The sequence below is a fragment of the Hyalella azteca genome, unplaced genomic scaffold (assembly GCF_000764305.2).
Source record: "Hyalella azteca isolate HAZT.00-mixed unplaced genomic scaffold, Hazt_2.0.2 contig5198, whole genome shotgun sequence".
In the NCBI taxonomy this organism is placed as follows: domain Eukaryota; kingdom Metazoa; phylum Arthropoda; class Malacostraca; order Amphipoda; family Hyalellidae; genus Hyalella; species Hyalella azteca.
In genome coordinates this window covers 124,822-148,647 of record NW_025935396.1, presented here as the reverse complement: position 1 = coordinate 148,647, position 23,826 = coordinate 124,822, and the positions used below count along the sequence as shown (strand labels likewise).

The 23,826-nt window shown below is 37.0% G+C and overlaps 1 long non-coding RNA gene across 1 annotated transcript; it reads right to left on the bottom strand.

Annotated features, from left to right (window-relative positions):
* Window positions 1–14,859: 14,859 nt before the first annotated feature.
* Window positions 14,860–15,176, bottom strand: LOC125177837. Its single transcript, XR_007156678.1, has 2 exons — window positions 15,024–15,176; window positions 14,860–14,901 (listed from the first exon to the last, which is right to left on the bottom strand). It is a non-coding gene; the product is annotated as an uncharacterized LOC125177837 (long non-coding RNA).
* Between the last annotated feature and the right edge of the window lie 8,650 nt (window positions 15,177–23,826).

Sequence of the window (23,826 nt, the reverse complement as noted above, 5' to 3'; positions counted from 1 at the left end):
ACAAATCCTGAGTATTGGCTTTAAAGACATTCACTGTAACTTTGTTCATTCCTGTTAAAGTGATATAAATTTTATTGTAGAATTAGAGTCTATAGTTGCGTTTATTCATACATAGTTTTAAATACCTCTTCCAGAGGCATACATTTTATTATTGTATTCACTTGAGCTATTAATTACGTCTTCAGTATCATTTGCTTGGTTGAAAAAAAGGCTTTAGATTCATTCACTACTGAAGATTCTACCTTCTTATTACACATACTAAACAATTAGGTACCTATAGTTTTATAATCTGACTGTAACTTTGTGTTTTCCCTTAGATACGAGCCATTTTCCTGATAAATATCTAAATTTTTTATATCTTAACAATTTAACATTTTTCTCCACGTTTTCTTGTCGGATCTTGGATATGGGTTTTACAAGAACATTTGGGTTTTGATCCAAAATTTTATAAACGAGTAAACTCGTATATTTCTCCATTAACTTGTCTTCATTTCCTTGCATTTCCTAGATTTTTAAGAAATCTGACGAGTCTATAATTATTCCCTACAATATATCTGAGTTATGTCCCTGCTAAGACGCTAATTGTCTAAATATAACAACATAGGAAAGTTCATTAAGTTCCAATTTTCGTCAATTCCTTTTCAAACCAAATTATCAAATTTCGTTTTTGTGCTACAGTAGGAAAATAAATTCTGCTTTCGTAGCTTGAAATTTATATAAGAAGAAATAGTTCAGTACTGGGGTTCACCATCTTTTTAACTCTGGGAAGTGAATATAAAGTGCAACAATGCATTGAGCGCCATCAGAATCCCAGCCAAAAATTATCTTTCCTCTTGAAAATTCAAGGCCAATATCTCAAGAGGTTCATTTCTGCGTCTTTTTAGTCCCTGCACAACAAACCTACAAGTCTTGCAGCTAGGGATGAACAAGAGTGACGCCATGATGGCCTGTAACTCAACGGCGCGCTTCCTGCGCTGCATTTCGCAAGTCTTTGTGTCCGTGTTGATGTACGGCCGATATCATGCTAGGCATGTTGACGTAGGTGTTGCAGAGCGAAAGCCAGCAAGCTCATTAGTTTAACATCTCAGTATAATACTTGAGTAACCAGAAAAATTAGCTATACTAAAGCTCGAAGATGGATGCGTATAAACCTTTAGGAACAGTATCCCGTCGCGAGTCACATTTACCTATTTAGTTGTTTGACTTGCAGACTAGCTTAATAAGCCTAAATTGCAGTTCAATGGCTTAAATTGACTAATTGCAACGAAGTTTATTAAGCAAAGTATGAAAATCGTTTTAGGGGAAATTCAGTTATTCAACGCACTTTATATGTGCAACACACTTGCGCTTAAATATCTAGCAGAATTTCTGGCAGATCCTTGCAGTGTCGTCTAGCCTAAAAAAACGCACTTTTACTTCTCGTTCTCAGCCGCAGTCGTTCATCTTCATGAGTTGTGACGACGACTGGAGCTGTGACACGCAACGCGCCAGTCTTGTGTCGGATGCGCTTGTAGAACTAGTTCTGCACTAGAATATGCTTGTGGTTTGCACTACGGATGCTCTGCATTTATTTGATGCACTCCTAGATCCAGGTCTGCTCTAGAATATGTTAGGGGTTTGCACTTTAGAGAAATTTGGGCCAAGAATTTTTAATATATTAAAATTAGTCACGTCTCAGGAACTTTTATATGTTTTTAAATATAGAAGAATATATCATTAATTCCTTTAATTTCAATGGGCTTATCTTGCTAAATCGTATCGTTTTCCTCGACTGAAGCCTCAAATTTTTAATAATCGACAAACTCTTTTGGTGTATTAGATAGACCATCAGTTTTTCAAGCAAGCCGTGAAATTTTAGATGCAAGTACTTTTTAGAAGTTTTTTTAGGGACCACATTGTTCAAATTTAGCGCCATGATCCTTTATATCTGTTGATGAGAAGATGGAACACATTGAGTTATACTATGGCTGAGTTATCTACGTGGGGACCTCATTGAAGTATACAAGTATACTCATGGTTTATATGAGGTCCCCGTAGGATTACTAGAATTTGAAACAAGAACCAACACCAGGGGCAACGGCTATAAACTAAAAAAGTCGTTGCAACTCATCCACGCGACAACATTTCTTCTCGCTTCGAATCACCGACATGTGGAACAGCCTCCCCGATGACATCGATCAAGAACAGACTAGATAAAGCTATGGAAAAATATATGTTCAGACTTGAACTGTCTAGCACCATATCGAACCCGGCGGAAGTCTAGTAGCTATTTCAAACTATCGTCAGTCTTGAAAAGATCCGATCAAATTACACAATTTTAGATCTTCTATGAACAAGTCACGAAAAGTTCAAGAATCGGCGACAGGCCACATCAGGCCTACTCTTTAGCGCCGGCATCACTATGCTATGTGAAGTTATGTTATACGATTTGTTCCGTGCGATCATGTTCCGTGCTGCTGTTCTCTGGTTCGAACTGTTCGTTGTTATTGTGTTAGCGCTGCTGTTACAATGCGAACTGTTCATTGTTATTGTGCTAGCGTTGCAGTTCTATTGCGAACTGTTCATTGTTATTGTGCTAGCGTTGCTTTTCTAGTGTGAATCTGTCTCTTATACACATCTAGATGTGTATAAGAGATTCCCTTCAGTGCTCTTTATTGAAGCGCGGGTATTCCTTTCAGTGCTCTTTAGTGAAGCGCGGGTATTCCTTCAGTGCTCTTTATTGAAGCGCGAGTATTCCTTTCAGTGCTCTTTATTGAAGCGCGGGTATTCCCTTCAGTGCTCTCTATTGAAGCGCGGGAATTCCCTTCAGTGCCCTTTATTGAAGCGCGGGTATTCCTTTCAGTGCTCTTTATTGAAGTGCGGGCATTCCTTTCAGTGCTCTTTATTGAAGCACGGGTATTCCCTTCAACGCTCTTTAGTGAAGCGCGGGAATGCCCACCAGTGCTCTTTATTGAAGCGCGTTTATTCCTTTCAGTGCTCTTTATCAAAGTGCGGGTATTCCTTTCAGTGCTCTTTATTGAAACACGGGTATTCCCTTCAGCGCTCTTTATTGAAGCGCGGGTATTCCTTTCAGTGCTATTTATTGAAGTGCGGGTATTCCTCTCAGTGCTCTTTATTGAAGCGCGGGTATTCCCTTCAGTGCTCTTTATTGAAGCGCGGGAATTCCCTTCAGTGCTCTTATTGACTGTCTCTTATACACATCTAGATGTGTATAAGAGACAGCTTTAGTGAAGTGCGGGTATTCCTCTCAGTGCTCTTTATTGAAGCGCGGGTATTCCCTTCAGTGCTCTTTATTGAAGCGCGGGAATTCCCTTCAGTGCTCTTTATTGAAGCGCGGGTATTTCTTTCAGTGCTATTTAATGAAGTGCGGGTATTCCTCTCAGTGCTCTTTATTGAAGCGCGGGTATTCCCTTCAGCGCTCTTTATTGAAGCGCGGGAATTCCCTTCAGTGCTCTTTATTGAAGCGCGGGTATTCCTTTCAGTGCTCTTTATTGAAGCGCGGGTATTCCTTTCAGTGCTCTTTATTAAAGTGCGGGTATTCCTTTCAGTGCTCTTTATTGAAGCACGGGCATTCCCTTCAGCGCTACAGAGGATACAGAGGAATGAGCTGTGCTGTGCTGAGCTCTTTGCGTTCATCTCATATAATTAATCAATTAATCATTCTTTATTTAATTATTAAGTTGACGTCTGTAGTGTTTTGGAACACTTTTATCTTACTAATTACAGAGTTTCGATTTATAATAGAAAATCGATAATTTTTTCGTCGATAATTAGGTATTTTTCAATCTAGGACTTTGTAGATAAATACAAGCCTGTCAATCATATTCCCAAAAAATTTAACTTAGCGCGATATATAACCTAATAGTATTGTAATAATGATTCGCAAAAATTGTTGCTGTATTGTTATTGTTCAACAAATCTGTCGTACGTGTGACAGTTTCAATCTCGTTTTCCCAGCTTGTCTGCACAAACTTTCTTGATTCTGCACAATGAAATTATTACGAAATAAATCATTCAACCTCATCACACAATCCTTTTTCATCGGACAAAAAACGATAATAAAACGCTCCCCAGATTTGCGATGAATTCGTCAGCAAGAATTTACACAATGGAGACACAATGGACATTGTGTGGTTGTAGCGCCTTGAGATCTGCGAAAAAAATGAGCTGCGTCAGCAGAAAAACTATTGAGATTGCGATTAAGATTGTGCTAAAAGTTATTTTCTAAAATGTCATTTTTTCTCATTTTCGCCTCCACTCAGAACACAATAAACGATCAATTTTAAGGAAAAGTGTTGTACGATGAAAATTAAAGGCACATTTCAGCCCATGAACACTTGGCATCAGTTATTATTATATTACATCAGAGTAGAGAATAAACATCAGCGTACAGAAATGGCCATCAGTTTATCTGGTGTTCAGAAATGGCATCATTGTGTAGAAAACAATATTTTACACGACGCAGAGCACGGATATATATATATTTCGAATTTAAGTCAAGACAGCGCGCATTGCATTTGAACTAAAAACAACTTATCGCAGCTACATTGACACTTTGTTTGGTCGGTCTGTCAATGCGATGGGGGAAAAATCTGAGAAGCTCCCATCGTTGTCAAATAATTTGACATCGTTCAGATAAGTTGTTGGTTATAATATATGAAAAAGCCAACAAAACCCTTAATACATTTCGCATTTCTATAACATAATGTTCACTGAAAATCGAAATAAGTCACTGAACTGTCACTCACGATAATGATAAAACGATGAATGAGTTGTTCGTTTATGAAATAAGACCAGAGGACAGAATTTAAGACTTTTGAACTCAGCATAATTTCAGAGCACATCTGAGTAAAACCCTGGGGGTTGAAAACCACCTTTAAAAGGCCTATTTCTTGCCTAATAATTTACTTGGCGGAAAGGAAGCAGCGTAATGGCGCATAAACAGTATTTTTGGTTGAAATTTACCACGTGAAAGCCCGTTATAAGCCCTAACGCGAAGCTCTTAATCCGTGGAGAGTTTTAATGAAGCCATAAGGCCAGGTATGTTTTCGAGAGCCATGTGCCAGAAGCATGGCTGCAGACAATCATGGCCTGCACCAGCCAATTCTTGTCTGCTAATGTCTTCTTGATGAGCCTTTTAGTGCTCGCTGGCTCTCAGAAAAACAATACTCTAATTATTATCTCCACTCGAGGCCAGCATAATAATATACCAAGTGTGGATGCGCTGCCGTTAAAGTCCCACTTCCCTTCCAAGTGCCCTCAGTGAAACAGGATTTTAGAGTCGCCAGGTCGTATAACCAGTGACGCTGCTTGGTCCTTTTCTGTTCATTTTGGAGCAATATTAGAGGATCGCAAACACCGACAACGTGAGACGATAAAATAAATGCCCTGATATCATGCCCAACAAGGAAGATTACTATGATTATTTTTTCTGTTATTTAAGTGAAATTCCCTTCTGCTAACCGAGGACAATATCACAATATGACGCTAGAAATCGTTATGTTTACATTCTGTAATTTTCATTTGGTGAAAATAAGTACATAATATAGGTAAATAGGATGCAAAAGTAACATTTTGGACCAGAAAAATCACTCTGAAAACTAATTCAAAGTCCAGACAAATGCGGCAGTCAGGAGACAGAGGGCTTGAGTCCAATCCGTAGAGATGAGGGGTTCAGCTATCGTCGTTCGGTGTTGTCAGGGGTGTCACGAAGCCTGTTGAATTCATGGACGATGTTGCGATATTTATTCTGTAATTTGTACATAATTTGTGAAATTAAGATTCGAACATAATAGTCGATAAAAGTTACATGGAAGAAAAATTAGCAAATAGACTTTACCAGATCTGCTGCAGAAAACGATACATTTCGTCTTGCATTTGCTTGAATGTTAAAGTTCGGCGGGGGTCTAAGGTTTGAACCAACATGGCCTAGAAATTTGTCGACCGAGGCATATTTTACGTATTTAGCGGCTCGAAATCCTGAAGAAAATTGTATGTAACTGTATGAATGATATAAACTACGTACATTATAATTCTAAAACCCAATAATAGATAAATTCTTATAACATGCAAGTCATCAGTAATTTGGGTACTAACACGTTGACATTGAGCCCAGAACCTCTTAATAAAACGGAAATTTCGAATTAATAGAAACTTGATTCGAATTTAACGCACAATTCGGGATCTGAACGATTCAAACTTTGAAATGCAGCACGTCATTTATTTGGAGTTTGCAAGAGTTATTTAATATTTCACGAAATGCCACCTCCATTATAGCACTCTAATCTGCAAACAACTTCTAAAATGACCTCTTTTATTACGAGTATAAAACTGCGTGGACTTCTCTCGGGAATTCAGTACCTTTAACTCTATTTTGAACACATTCCGTGTTTTGGAGTCCATCAATCACGATTAAGGGCCGAGCTTCTTCAATTAACGCGCATTAAGCTAATGCGTTCGGTGCTCGACTGAACTGGCCTTAATTGCTTACGACGAGACGATGCTGTCCCGTTACTGGCATACAGGAGTGAATATTTCTTGAGTGATTCAAATCGAATTATTTAGGAAGCTGCTTCATGTTTTGGAAGTGATGCGAATCGAATTATTTAGTAGGCTGCTTCCTGTTTTGGAAGTGATGCGAATTGAATTATTTAGGAAGCTGCTTCATGTTTTGGAAGTGATGAGAATTGAATTATTTAGGAAGCTGCTTCATGTTTTGGAAGTGATGCGAATTGAATTATTTAGTAGGCTGCTTCATGTTTTGGAAGTGATGCGAATTGAATTATTTAGGAAGCTGCTTCATGTTTTGGAAGTGATGCGAATTGAATTATTTAGGAAGCTGCTTCATGCTTTGGAAGTGATGCGAATTGAATTATTCAGGAAGCTGCTTCATGTTTTGGAAGTGATGCGAATTATATTATTTAGGAAGCTGCTTCATGCTTTGGAAGTGATACAAATCGAATTATTCAGGAAGCTGCTTCATGTTTTGGAAGTGATGCGAATTGAATTATTTAGGAAGCTGCTTCATGCTTTGAAAGTGATGCGAATTATATTATTTAGGAAGCTGCTTCATGTTTTGGAAGTGATGCGAGTTATATTATTTAGGAAGTTGAAACTTTTTGCCTGTATTTTCTTTGAGTGATGCAAATTGATTTATTAAAAGAGCTGCTGAACTCAAGCCTTCAATGCAGTCATCGAGATTGGTAATAAAAATATGACTGTTGTTAAGAGCGGTATATTTAAAAATTCAAATTGTATTTATTTATCCAGCCCTTGTTAGACTGCATAATTTTACAATGTTATATAATCTTGCCTAGTTTATGTACATTGGGATCTATGGAATTCTACAGCGGTCAACTGGGATTTTAACCACAAAATGACCTAAGTTCTTCTTTTCGTTTCATTTAAACAATAGTTCTGGCTTACTGCATGAATGGAAACTCTTACAAACGCACGTGAATGCTTCGTAATGAATGTGATAAGTGAGAGAAAATATCACGAATGTTGAAGGAAAGAAGCGGGAAACGATTGTAATGAAGTCTTGTACTTTATTGGGTTCGTTACGCGGGTGCATCAAACATCAGCCACCAAAACTAATTTATTGAACAAGAACAATAATGAAACAGTATTGCTAGAAAGATTGAAACAACTCTAGACAACCTGAGTGCCCAGTCCAACAGTTCACACTGGATGACAGAGGTCGTAGCACGTCTCTGGTCCAGGGAGCTCTCGATGATCCGTCCAAACAAGTACTTGGAACACACGGTCCCGGAGGCAGCTCACTCTCGTGACCCGCAACCCTATATTGGAAATAAATACTTTCATGCTGACTGATATTACTCACGTAAGCACTTGCATAACAGATTCTATATATCATAACTTTTTAACCAATTTACTTGAAACAGAAATAGCTAATTTATTGCTAGGGTACATTTGGTCTAATATAGCAGCTCACCAATAAAGGCAGTGTAAGTTGACTCAAGGCACAGCAGGAGAGTGGCGCAATAGGTCAGCTAGGCCTAGAAATGGGTTGCTCACGGCAAGGCTGCCTCGTAGCGACTGACCTAACGCACGGTATGGTCTCTAGTAAGAACGATTTCCTTTCAGTACCTTCTAATATGTAACTAACAACCTTACATCTAAAGACCTGACCACTAACAACGAAAGGTCAGTTATTCTTAGGGCGCCCAGAAGTGACCACGAGCGACGGTCATCGATGCTTCGTAAGCAGAACAGTCGCTGCATCTCGTTATAGAGCTCGGCAGAGGGGAGGGGGAGTGCCTGACATGAAAATAGTTTCCCTCAGTTTAGGGTGAGCTATCACAAAGTTTGATTGCATGCCGCAGGCAGAAACTTCCATTACTTCGTGCAAATCTCACGAGGCATGAAACTTGCTTAAACTCACTCAGAACGATCCGCTGCAACACGTGCCGTTATTTAAACTATTAAAACAGAGCTAACGGAATGGTCGGATTAATACTCAAGTGTGGCTTATGACGAGGATAACGTTGAGCGTACGGCCTCAGCAACCGAGGGAAATGTACAAATTCTACCCTGGGCGGATAAGATGGCATCTACTGGACTTATACCCTCTAAAAATAATCATTTTTGAGGGGAACACGTCGCTCAGTATTTGTGCATACAAGACAATACCAGTCAAAATAACTCGTTATCAATACTTATCGCTGAGAAGATAAATAAGTTACGTATTTAGCATCGCAGGTAAGCATATCATGTAAAAATATTACAATAGAAACTCCGTCTATAAAATTTTAACTTCTTGTTTTGAGTAACAAATCATTAACGTTCACTGCTGCCACCGAAGCTCGTTCGTCTCAACTGAGTCCAATTAGCCTGGAGTTACAACTACCTGAGCAGGACAAGGTAAATTAGCACTGCTCAGAACTCTCAATCTCCATCATCAAGTATTGCAATGAACTGCGCTGGTCGAGTCGTAACAGTTCTCTCAATCAAGGCAAACATCGCCCCTTCATGAATTATGAATCTAACATCGCTCCTGTATGAATCATGAATCTAACATCGCCCCTGCATGAATTATGAATCTAACATCGCTCCTGCATGAATCATGAATCTAACATCGCTCCTGCATTAATCACGAATCTAACATCGCTCCTGCACGTATTATAGTTGAACAGTTCGGCCCTATAACGACTGCGATAACTCATATAGTTCGCTGCTGCCTAACATGAAGCCATCGCTTCTCCTAGACTTGACGCTGCACGCGCCTCACGACACCTCATAATGCCTCACGACACCTCATAATGCCTCACGACACCTCATAATGCCTCACGACCCCTCATAATGCCTCACGACACCTCATAATGCCTCACGACACCTCATAATGCCTCACGACACCTCATAATGCCTCACGACCCCTCATAATGCCTNTAACGCCTCACGACACTTCCTCATAACGCCTCACGACACTTCCTCATAACGCCTCACGACACTTCCTCCTAACGCCCCACGACACTTCCTCATAACGCCTCACGACACTTCCTCATAACGCCTCACGACACTTCCTCATAACGCCTCACGACACTTCCTCCTAACGCCCCACGACACTTCCTCCTAACGCCCCACGACACTTCCTCCTAACGCCCCACGATACTTCCTCATAACGCATCATGACATTTCCTCATAACGCCTCACGATACTTCTAAGTGTTTATTACAGCCATTACGCAGTTGCAGAATTACCCACGTTTCGATTTCGGCGGAGACCAATATTCGTTTATATCAGGTATCGGTTAATTACCTAATTTAATAACGACTAAACTGGAAATGACTCTGCCAAAAGAAGTTACAGAATAATTAACTGATAATTGCCAACTGTATAGCAAATAATCTTGAATCTTTACCATGCTATAGAAATATGAGAACTTCACACCTGCGCTGTGGCTGTGATAATTTCAGGCAAGGCTCAGCTTTTTTGTAAATTAAGCAGTTAACCGATAACTGCCTCAAATGAACATGGATCTCAACCAAATTAAAAAAATAAGGTAATTTTACATGTGCGCACTGGCTGTGGAAATTTCGAGTATGTGGGCTCAGTCGTTATTGAATTAGGCAATCAACAGATAACTGCCACACACGAACACTTACCTTCAACAACCTCAAGAAATATGTAAATTTCAATTCCTGCGCAGTGCCTTTAAGAATGTTAGGTTTGCAAAATCAGTCGTTCTAAAATTACGTAATTATAGTGCAAGCCCTCCTCCCCCCCCCAAAAAAATAACCGTCGTCGATTTTCGTCAAAAATATTTCACCCCTTTTATGGTCTTTTAAATATTACAATACATAAATTACAAAAAATAAAGGCAGCTAGAATTACAAACTAGGAAATTATTGTGTATAGACAGCAATAAAATGCACGAGCTCTAGCAAAAAATCAAAAGTTTCTAGTATACTTCTTACCTGAATTTTTAATCAAACAACATACCTGAAATTTTTACAGGTACTACACAGGTGTTATATTCACATGTTTCTGGAGTTTGGGGTGGAGGTCAAAATTCGTACGCGGGAGTTTTCGGTCAATTGCTTTGCCTCAAGCGACTTAGCCCACACACCTGAAACTTATTCAATGACTGCGCCGGTGTTAAATTTACATGTTTCACGAGTTTGGGGAAGATTTAAGTTCATTTAGGCAGTTATCGCTTGATTGCCTGATTCTAAAACTATTAAACCCACACATCTGGAATCATACTCAGGTGCAATTATACCCAACTCTTTGATCAAGAGGAGTATTTCCATTTTAAACCATTTGTTAGAGTTTGGTGGAGACCCAAACTCATTTGCGGTAGTTATCGGTTATAGTTTAATGAAAATTATAATTCAGTTTTTTCCGCATACTTTTTGTAGAAATTGAGCTAATACTTTTTTTAAACCAAAGCATGAGCACTTCATTTCTGCCTATGTTCGCTAATTTTCTAGCTTGTATTTCTAGCTTTTTCAACTAGGAATCAAATTATGCAAAATTGAAAATAACATTTTATTTATTTACAACCCAGAAAACTGTTTGAATTCCACTAGTCTCTGTTCAATCGTTTCCGAAAAAATATAATATTAAGAACTTTAATAATTAAAGTAGAAAATTTCTCTGAAATTAGCAGTTCATTGATTTTAAAACGGTAAAAATTCTTTTTGAGATTAACTAGTCTCCATTCAGTCCTTTCGTAAATAAAAATAATATTAATATCTTTCCTATTCCACTTGAAAATTTACATAAAACCAGCACTTTATTTATTTTGCCACCACAAAAAAAAAAAACTGTTTGAATTTTATTAGTTTACGTTCAGTAATTTCTGAAGTGCAAAAATTATTAATAATTTTTATCATTCAACTTGAAAATTTCCCCAAATCCAGGGACGAATAAATGGGCTTTGGTATGAAGGAGATATCGGGGGGACACCTTTTTTCATTTCATTGCGATATGACCTGAATGAATAAAGAACAACTATAGGACCTTGTAATGTTTAGAAAACTATACTTTGATACATTCTTTATCTACCCACCTTTATTGATAGTGAGTAGATAGTCTACATATGTTAAGATATCCATGTTTTTCATGTGCTAAAATATCAACAGGTTACACAACAAAACTTTATTGACTTCGCTCACCTTATTCATTGTTCCGTACACTTTAATTAATAGTGTAGAGAGATTGCTCTTTGATATGACTGATATTTTCGAGCTTGTTCTACGGAACTTCGAGTTAGTTGACATCAAAAATAACAGCAAAAATAAATATTTAGTCGCAAGAAACAGAGTTTATTTATATATCCTAAAAATACTTCTTTTATGAGTGAAGTGTTTTTATGCTATTCGTCTTTAATAAAAACAACTGAATTTAGAATGAAGGAGATATTTGGTGGTCGTTTTTTATGATTTCTTGAATAAAATAATTTATGATTTTCGCCCTGAATAACTGCTGAGCAAGTAATAGGATCTCGTAATATATGAAAAACTATGAAATAGTTGGGATATTTTTATTAAGAATCAAGGTTTTTTTGGGGGGATTTACATAATAATTACCTAATTTTAATGGTCGGATTTCGCATACCTATAATTATCACAGCCACAGCGCAGATGTGAAATTCCCATGTCCTTGGAGTTTAGTGGACATCCAAAGCAGATTTCAACTTATTGCCTTACTCGTGTGCGACCCACCTCGCATATCTGGAATTACCTGCATGGATATTTATCTAGTTTGGTTAAGAACCATGTTCGTTGGCGCTAGTTATCGGTTAATTACCTAATTCATTAATGACTAAACCCGCATACTTAAAATTAAAACAGCCGCTGCCCACATGTAAAATTAAATTATTTTTCCAGTTTGGTTTAGAATTTAGATCGAAGTTCGTTTGCGGCACTTATCTGTCGATTGCCTAATCCTGAAATGACTTACCTCACAAGCCTAAAATTTTCACAACCACTGCGCAGGTGTAAAATTAAGTAATTTCTCGACTCTGGTTGAGATAATATGTCGGGTCGGCGTGTCCGGACGCAAGGCAAGCTTAAGATAATAGACCGCGTGTCGGGACGCAAGGCAAGCTTAAGATAATAGACCGCGTGTCAGGACGCAAGGCAAGCTTAAGATAATAGACCGCGTGTCAGGACGCAAGGCAAGCTTAAGATAATAGACCGCGTGTCCGGACGTAAAGCAAGCTTAAGATAATATGCAGCATGCGGGGATGCGATGGAAGCTCTCAGGCGGGGTCGGTGCTGTGCATCGTTCATCGGTCGTCAGCAGATGCTTCGCACTTCTTAAGGCGTAATTTTCCCTCACTTTTGTGAGGGCAAAGTGAGGGCGACGCACCTCATGAAGCACGGCTCGACAGCAGGTGCGTTCAATTAATAAAATTATTTTTTTTCGGCATATCGGGAGTTTTATTTATCAGTAGCAATAAAATAGGTACAGTCTTTCATTCAAAACTGCTACTTATTTTGCATTTGTTTTTCGCCGAGATTCAGAATAAAAAACTTTTGTTTTGCAAAAGCTTTTGGCAGATCTCGAGTTTATTGACAGCGGTCAAAAACAAGTGAATGAACGGTAAAAAGTTTTTGCGCTTATATAATTAAAAATTATAAATTTCGCCGATTTTTAACTGTTGGTATAACGAGTCTAACCAGCGAAAGTTAGATGCAAATTTCAACAGTTAATTTTTGAAAGTCAACAGATATGCACGTGAATTTTTTTATTGAAAAAATCTTTACCGACCCGAGGAATATTGAGTGGCCTCGAGAGGGAAATTAAGCGTGCAGTTTCCGCTGTAAAGTCAGAGGTTCCGCAAGTTCTCAGGACCACAAATTGTCGGAACTGCTGCCAAGATTTATGATGATGGGCGCTGTTGCTGCGCTTCGCATTTTCCAGCCAAGGTTTCCAGACCGTTTCATAAATATAAAATGACTCTGGAGCCGCAACAAGTATATCCTGTACTAACATTGAACTATACTGCCTACGACAGAGTTCGTACAGCACAATCACGTTTTATGAATAAGTTATGATTGCCTTGGGTATTATAGATAAAAATAAGCACACCTTCAAAATTCAGGCCATGAATCTAGTGACTAAGTTTTGGAATTAGTTATGTTTGTAAAATTTGATTCAATTTCGGAGAGAATGCATTAAAATGTGTTAGCATAAGCGGCTTTGGCTCATAATCAACTTTTTTTTCGAAAAATAAGATTTTTGACGAATATTGTTCCGTAGCGCTGGAAAACTTGGCCATGAAAAGTCGATATTTTAACACAAGCATAAATTGCAAGAAAATTGCACACAATAAAAACGTGAATATTAGTGGGAAAGGCATTGTCAAATTCCACCTCGAAATAATTCAGGTAAAATTGCTTAAAATTTTATTTTACTTTTTTTCTTCACTGCTTGTTGATCTTGCGCTTCTGAACATAATTGTATTTTCCACCAGAGAACTGAAATACAGAATAAAAGAATATTTGTGACGTAGGATGCTTGAAGTTGGTGAATTGATTTTGAACTCCTCTTTTACTAAATTATATATTATGTTTAAGGTTTTGAATGAAAACTTGAGACATAAATAATCTGACTTTTCAACACATGCACTCAGAAAAATTATTGATGCATATTCTTCATATAATGACACATTTTATTACCCACTGCACGAACAGAGAGCGGAAGTTACGCTGAAACGTTCTTTTGTCGTGCTAAATTGAGTCAAGATGACCCACACAAGGTCAAAATGTTTATCGCTATTTAGACAAGTTCCGTCTTATTTCTCAGAATGCATGAATAACCAAATAAGTTCATACCAAATAAGCATCACAGCGATAAGTTTACGTTGCATAATCAGTAAGTAAATTTCTGCAGAAAGTAAAATTTCTGCACGAACCAGAGCCAATGTGAGGCCAAAGAACGGACATGCAAGAGAGACACAGGTCTTTCATTCCCAAGGAATTATCAAGGCAAGAATATAGGCGCAGTGTTCGTTAACAATTAGCAGGCATGTCACAGCTTCATAAGCTAAATGTTGTTCTAGCTGCAGCTCATGTGACAGTGACTAAATGACCTGCAGCTCCGTTGACACTTTCACGTCGCTGAACTTCATCCTCTTCGAGCTAAAATAAGTTGGTGAGTCGTGTATGCAAATTATCTCTGCAGCTACACATCTATTTGTCAGCCTAACACATAAGTTAATGGATTCTATTAAAGTCTTGAATTAACAACGACGTATACACTTGGCAAAATAAGTGTCTCTCATCGCAAGTTCCATATACAATCGAGAATATATAGCGGGATCTATTGGTACCGCTATAAGCTAAGGGAGTGCGAATAATAGGGAAACCTACGAGTAATTAACCAGGCGCATGTTGTGATCAATGTATTTGAGTATTGTAAAGTTTGCACCTGTTGAATAAACAAACTCTGATAAGGCTAATTGCATAACATGTTTTACAAGATTAAATGAAGAATATTATACAAGAAAATATTACAAATAATATGAATGTAACAGCTGTTTAAGATCTTACCCCAAACGTTGGCGGACAAAGCTGCAGTGAAATGACTAGTAACTGAATTTACGAAGTAAGAAAAAGTCAATCTCTAAGAAGTTCGGATGGTTGTTAGACTGCTGACTATTTGAGGAAAAAATGAACAATAAAATAAATAACGAATATCGATGTCCCTACAAATAAATGCGTTTGTTGATTGCTCAATAAATTAGATTTAAGTCTGACATGTCTGATGATAAGTAAAGTTATCTGCTCCTTAGAGGATGATTTATAATTTTACATAGGGGAAACCCGGTTTCCTCTATGGCAATACAACCAGAAAACTTCTCTCCTGAATCACTGAGAGGTTGAGAAATCTTGTGGCATTCAGGCGCCTGGGTCGAAGTTTGAGAAAGTTTAAAAGAGTGAAGCATAGGCAAGTTGTGAGAGGAAGAGATGAGGCAATAACTTCACCATTTGCATTCATTAAGCTTGCGTGTAGGCCGATGGCTTTCCTAACTTTCCGCTACGCCGGCGCTCTGAGCGGAATGGCGACTGCTAGATTTCACCCACAGCTTCCCACTGTGATATATTCCTTCAGATCAATTCTAATTTCATGCAAGCAATAATAATCAAGAGATGCAAAAAAATTACAATGGTGAAAACCACGAACTTAAGAGCAATTGAATATATTTTTTAGTTTCCAGCAATAACCAAAACCTTGATTTTGTGAGGATGGCTTTGTTATTTCTGTGAATATCACGAAAAAATGAATTGGTTCAGAGATGATAAAACCTACAGTACTCGGATGTTTTCTTAATCTGAGAGCAGGCATGTACTTTGATCGCGGTTAAAAAGATGTGAAAAAGACTTTAACGAGTAAAAAAAAGGATATATATTTCTACAAATGCAGTTCTGAACTACGCGACCATACGTTTCTACATTAGCAATAATTAATTTACTTTCAATACTCTGAATGGAAAGCATGTTTTTAGCCGCATCTCGTGAGTCAATTATTGTGACTGGATTTTAAATATTTTCATTTTTACTAATTTTTCATTTGTTCTGTTGAGGTGAAATACGGACGAACTTGTAGCGCAGTGTGACGCATGAGCGAAAAACTCTACAGCGCTTGGCCATGTCGGAAATTAGTATATTAGAATAGATGAATATTTATGATTAACCTCGCCTATTAATTGATTGATGCGCTTTAATTTACAAGCAGTTAAAAGAATAATTATTTTCTATTTTGTTTTTGAAAATAATTATTCATCTTTCTATATTTGATTGACAAGAAACCCAAACTTAGGCAGTACGTGCTTTTAAGAAAAGGCGAATGGCCATTCAGACTAACGCTTGCATTGCTTCCATTCTTTCGCTAGATTTATTATGCAGTAAAGTGATTTGATGTAATGTTTATCTTATAAAGAAGGAATGTCCCAACGACAACGATAATATTTTTGTTGATGCAATTCAATGAAATTTTAGCAATTGACTTGAAAAAGAAATGGCATAAGTGTCGTTTGAACACAAACAAGGCTACACAAAGACGGTTCACACGCTGCCCAGTCGCAGTAAAAATATAAAATCAACAGGCCGGCTGGCAATGCAGTCATAAAAATGCTATTCTCACTAGAGACAAAGAGCAATTCACTGTAGTGTTTTTTTATGCATTTGCTGGTGGTCTGTTGACGTATCATTACGGCGACACGTCTTTTTATTGGTTATGTGACAGCAGTTGTTGACTCTGACGAGAGTGAGAGGAGATCTTATTGTTCCCTGCCTGTGAGTGCAGCGAGCCGTGCAAGAAACCTTAAAAGAAACAAACTATTGCAAATGCAGATCTCGATCTTCTACACGACAATAGATTCCTACATTTTTGTTAATACTGACGACGTGCAAGAAAACACGAGGCTCCAGAACAAAATTATAAAAGACTATGTAGCACCGAGATACTTACGCTGTTTTATGAATAAGATAAAAAAATTAACTGAATGAGGGGATTGACTTATTTACCAATTAGCTGATTGTTCCGAGGGCAAGCCTGGTTCACAGTAACTTTACTCAGAGATTTGCGTGCACAAAATAACTTTGACCATAATTACCCATGCTGAAGCTCATCATGTTTCAATTAAAATTCAGTTCATCATGTGTATATCCAAGGTCCAGTTGCAACAGAGAAAATAATTTGAAGCACTTTAATTAATTCAATATGCGACTATTTTTGAAAATTATCCACAACAATATATACATGTAAATTAGTAGTATTTAATGACGAAAAATAGTCAAATCATTGTATTATACTTCCCCTTCTGAAATTTTTACGATATTCTAGATTTATTTTTTGAATCTTTCCTGGTGTTCACAAATTTTATTCGCCAGAACATATCTTGAAACTAATTAACAATTTAACTGAATTAATAATAACATTAATGTAATGGCAATATAAAATACTGACAATAATGACTTAATTTTTGACGAAATATAGACCAGAAACAAAACACAGCAAACTTTGTGAAAGAAATGCAGCAAAACTTTAATTCCCAGGATCGCGGAGCGGCGCATCGTTACCAGGCGCGATTAATTACGACTGTTAGACGTGACAGCCGCGGAGACACCGCCAGAAATGAAGTCGGGCCTTTCTCCCTGTCGTCTCTCGGAGGTCATCCGAACACAGAGGGAGATAAAAATATAATAATAATAGAAGCTAATAAATAAACTAATATTATGCATATATTATCAATAATATATATATTATATTATTATTATATATTATTTATTATATTAATAATAATATTTTGTCTCGGGGCAGCAACAAATGGAATTTTACAGCCAGTTTTAAGTACAAAAAAAATCACTGAATTATGAATAGTTTTGCGGAATGGCGCCCTTTAAAATAATTACAATAATGATTTAATTATTGCATAAAGATGGCACGATCATGAGGCTTAGCCTCGTGCTAATAAGTTGAAAAACTTTAGCTGCTGAGTTAAAGCTGTGCTGAGTAGTGCGTTAAATGTTAGCATTTTGGTGCTAAAGCTTTGCGCTAGCTTTAGCGCTTACCTTTATCAGCACAACAGCTTGTGCTAAGCTTTAGCACAGCAGCACAGGGTTGAGCTTTAGCAGCACAAAGCTAAGTTTTAGCAGCGCAACGCTAAGCTTTAGCAGCACAGCGCTAAGCTTTAGCAGCACAACGCTAAGCTTTAACAGCACAGCGCTAAACTTTAGCAGCACAACGCTAAGCTTTAGCAGCACAGCGCTAAGCTTTAGCAGCACAACGCTAAGCTTTAGCAGCACAACGCTAAGCTTTAGCAGCACAACGCTAAGCTGTAGCTGCACAACGCTAAGCATTAGCGTCACTCTCCTAATTAATTTCTCAACCATGTCAAGAGGTCGTCAGAGCGTTCACGCTGCTTAGGACTACACTCTGCCCGCGTCAAGTCGCTCCCAAAACTCATTAACTCTCTGAAGTTTGAATTGCAGGAAGTTTGAGTTGCTTGTCACAAAATATTGTGTAAGTTTGAGTTAATCTTTCTTTGAGTTAATAAAAGGGTGTGCTAATTGCTAATAAAAGAAAGTGAATTTTAGGCGACTGGTACAGCTTGTAGGTCACCATTAAGTTCATGTGACACTTGTTTAGATATTTTTCAATAGATATTTTACAATTTAACTACAATATATTTTGCGAAGAAGTGCATGAACAAAACAATATAATTAACAGGAGAGAATATATTCCCCTTCCTGACATCACTTGCATGAATGAACATAAATAAATATGGCTTGAAGAATACTTAATGTTAGAGGAGAGTGAAAAATAACTCATTAGAATGAAAAATTAGGGTTAGAGTGATAAATAACTCATGAATCACTGCATTCAAAGAAAACATGAAGAAACTATTCATCCTTTTTACAAAAATCGTCCTGTCTTAACTACAACTCATGAAATACTAAACAATCCAAGCCGTGTGGGGCAAAGGGCCTGAACCTTCTAAACGATTCACTGACTTTTTTGGAGAGTCAAATTTTTGTTAAAAATTGTACGTGGTTTTAATTGCCGCTAAGGCTTTTGTTCGCTAATGCGTGGGGAGATGAATGAGTCGTGAAGGGAAGCCGCCGCGATTAAGAGCTACCGGAGCCGAGACAAATGTAGCCTCGTTAATGCTAGCAATTGCCGCGAGAAGAATTATCTCAAGTGAGACTTTGGGTCAGCTATATTATTCTTGAGAATCTATATATTTTTATATTTATATTTATTTAGAATATTTATATATATTTAGAATTCTAAAACTCAACTTAACGAGTTAATGCTAGGAATTGCCGCGAGAAGAATTATCTCAAGTGAGACTTTGGGTCAGGTATATTATTCTTGAGAATCTGTCATGCAATAAATTCTTACCAAAGTTTAAGAATGCAAGATCTTAGAACAATAATATATATATAATATAATTTATATTATACTATTTAATACTTCCGTTTGAGTGATAAAAGTGTATAAGTAAAATAAGTGTAAAAAGTCAGTATATTATTTTGAGTACCGTTAGCTTATCTTAGTGAATAATGCACTCAGTTGAAAGTTAAAATGTGTTAAAAGATTTAGGCATTTAAAGTTCAATAATTTTCTTATGTTTTTTCTTTATCTTTGCCTTCAAGAAGTAGGATCAGTTAAAAGAACAATTGCGTCACTGAAAATAAATTGAATGTCAGGTCTAGAACCCGTAGACTTTATAAGTCGTGTATCATTATCCATACGCGGTTCAAATCTACATATTTTTCGACATAATGTTGTTGTGCGTATAGTGGCGGATTCATTGTTCATTTAAATCACGGTCCCAGTAAAATACTTTATTGCACAAGACATTACATATACATTAAAAGTTTTCTTCGCACACAAGACGGTAGCACAACAAAACGGGCATCTATTAACTTCAGTCCAAATGATAAGCTTTACGAACCACCAGAGGCTGCGTTCATGACCGCGTTCCTACTGCTACCTTTTCCTATCCGCAATTTCCCAGCACAGTTTCAGTACTCTCTAAAATATTCTTACAATTCTACAATTCAAACCATCTAACACTCATTCTAACTGGACATCACATTTATTAAATAAAATCCTAATATATAACAATAAAATAACGTTTAAATTAAGACCTCTATAATGTATTGCATGCTGAGGTGTGAGTAGACAACGTCATTCTATGTCAAGAGTTCTAAAGGTTCCCACCTGACGGTCTTACATTTTTATGAAATTTCACGCATAGTTTTGTTCATAATTTCTACGAACTTTGAAACATTTGAGATCAAAATATAGAAAAACATAATGAAAAATTGAAAATATGACATGGGTCATATTTTCAATATGACCCATGCAAAAAACATTGCAGTTTCAAAACTGCAAAATGAACAAATTTTCTTTGCTCCATTGTTTCTCATATGATAAACTTTTTTTTCTTGAGCAAACATGTATCTTGTTTCAGATATACAACCCGACACATGTCAAAAAAAATCCACTATCAATTGACAACATTATGCATAATGTTAATGTTGTTGCATAATGTTAATGTTGCATAATGTTAATGTTGCATAATGTTAATGTTGTGTTTCGTTTTAAAAGCTTCAGTCATGAAAGCGATGAACACATCGAAGACTTGAAATTAATTTTTGGCCATCACTCGAGAATCTACTTCAGGATATTTCATTTACCTAAAAGAACACTCAAGCAATCAGTGCCCCTATGACAGATTCAAATTAGTAAAAATCAGCGTACCTCAAAAAACAACCAATAATAATACTTGTAGTTAACTTCAATGAGATGAATACGCATTGCGACATCACTTGCGTTGCTTTATATTAATTTACTGACCTGAACGTTTTTCGCAGCAGGTTCGTACACGAAAATTTCTGTGTAGTTTAATTTAATTGCACAGAAAAATGTTATTGGCAGCCAATTACGTAGTATGGTCATGCCTGAGGAAAAAGCAACTTTCTTCAGTGAACATACAATAATTGAAGGGCATTTGAAGAGGTTGCTTTAACGGTTCTCCCGTCTATCTCTCATCAGGATGAAATTTTAATACGAGGTAATATTTAATTGTGTTTGAGCGAGTTAAATTTTTTAATTGCTAATTAGAATATTGTTGGGGACTATCGCTTAACAAACTGACATCTCTCCGACACATAGCACGTGATCGTTCTTTAAGACTTCAATCAACTTTTCAAGACAAAGGATTTTCTTCAATGAATAAACAGTTGCAAATAAATATAATTAACAATGAATAAACGGAAACAAAACACAACAAACCTAACACCCTAATCCAAACCTAAAGTTAACCTAAACTTTAACCCTGCGTTTCTATCACTTTCAATTCACTTCAAGGTTCAATGGTCACATCCGAATATCGAGTTCAAATATTGAGGTCTTCCTGAAATAGAACAACAATAACGCTTGAAAGTAGAGAATGAATATATAATAAACAAATTAACACGCACAAATAATCAATAACATGAAACGATTCACTTCTAAAATTTAACAATGACAGATATAATCACAGAGCTATCGATTAACGTACCTCCACGGCATGAACACTAGACACAATGATAGACAAAACTAAATACTGCTGGAGGTCACGGCTAAGGTGATTGAAAACTGAAAATGAAAAAAAAAACAAATCCTAAATCTAATATATTGCAACTTAAAAATTATATATATAGCACTAAATTAAATCTATTTCCTCTACAATATGGAACAGCCATTTTTTTTGCCACTCCACCTATTTAGTACGTATATTACGGCTTGCTGACCCGATTATTGTTGCGTTAAAATTTGAGATCAGCTCAGTTCTGATAATACACTGGCAAAATTACCACAATAAAGAATAATTAAAAATAGAAGTGATGAATTTGCCTCCAGCTTACAAAAAAATTGAATGAGATACATACAAGCAACTGATGAAGGTTGACAATGCTCAAACAACGAGTCTAAACAATGTTTTGACTCGACAATTTCAGACAAGGAAATTCTTGCCCAAGTATTCTCGTTTACCAAGAATTTATATTTTTGAGATAAGGCAAGTGTGAAAGAAGAGCCGTACTTCGCTTACTGAAATACTGCAGATGATAGCTTTAGTTTTCAAATGATTCAATTTAGTTCATCATGAATATGAGAAGGGAAAGCCCTTATTGGAAGATATTAATGCGCAAAGTCAAATTCATAGATATATTACAATTTTTTAACATATACGTACAAAAATTATGTACATTCGTTTGAATCTAACTTAAAATTGGTTTATAGTCTTGCCGGTCAATGGATAAAAATTACAATTAATAACATACAATGACAGCATGTTAGCATCTCCACCTTTATATCATTGCATTTCTTTTCAATACTCTAATCATGTTGGGTACTTTTTATGCGCGACTGCACATGCGTTTGTTTAAATTAAACTTAATTGTTTATTTAAATTCAATGTTTATTCCCCAATATTACGCCGGTCACGTACTTTAATTTCAACGCGTGTTTCGACTACGCAGCGCATGACGCAAAACAAAAGCCAATACACAACATCGTTGTTCCTTAACATGGAATATACAATTATTTACACAATACCTTGAAGTGGAATACATATGTTTTCACTCTACCATAAAAGAATACGCATCTGTAAGCTATGCCATTAATTAGAATATGCTTATTAGCAAATACCATGGAGCAGAATACGTATTTCCACACAATACCGTAAAAATAATACGCATATTCGCTCTGTATTGTGAAGTGGAAAACGAAAGTTACACAATATAATAGAGCAAATAAAAATATACACTGCTCCGTAAAGCAAAATACGCGCATGTACGTGATAACATAAGGGAAAATCCCTGTATATCTAGAAATGAGGACGAGCAGCTGCAGCATAGCAGACGCCCATCACAGACAGCATAGCCATCACGCAGCCATATCTGCAGAACGTCTCAGATTACAGAAGTCAAGCACCGTTTGCTCCCGAGCGGCTGTCACATCCACGCTGATAGTTTCATTTACCCTAAAAATTACCCTGCAAATTACCCTAAAAATTATTCTAAAAGTTACCCTCTCGCAGGCATACTCCAGGACAAATACAATAAATCTACCAAGATTCCTACGTTTTTCGTTATTTCTTTTCCTTTGACGAGAATAGTCATAGAACAGGATTGACAGGATTCTACTTCATGTTGGCAGCAGTCTATGTAGAATTACTCGTTGTTGCATCGGGCTACGCATTTTTTCAGGTACCTACCAGTTTCGCAAAATCATCTTGCATTTAAATGTTTGTCTATCACAAAACAGTGATTGCGCACAAAACTCATTTCGTGTTTACCTTAGCATGTTACCAACCACTTTACAACATTTCTTTTGTAAAGCCTTAACCCCCAGGAAGCTTTTTAACATTGGCGGGACGCTAAATCGCCAACCCCTGACGTCTGGTTTGATTTTTTCACCGTTCTCTACAGCGGCTTGCCACTTTTTTGCTAAGGCATCTTCAGGAAATTTCCACTCCAGGGAACATTCGTTTTTCCAGATGCAATTGCTGAAGAGGCAGATTACCTCATCGTTTGTCTGGATTTTGCTTGCGACCTCGCACGAGAGCTCGAATAGCTGCGTGACCTCGACTGGCTGCTGTGTGATTGCTGCAACAAAGTCATTGTATTGAATTTATGCAACTTTCATGTAATTTAAACAAGCTTTATAATGGCCATAAAGTGAGTTAAAAAACTACGTAATCAATAAATATATGATACTACATGAGGTACGATTATAATTCATGTCTAAATTTTGAAAGTCTTCCGGAAACAGGATTAATGACACTGTCCCTGA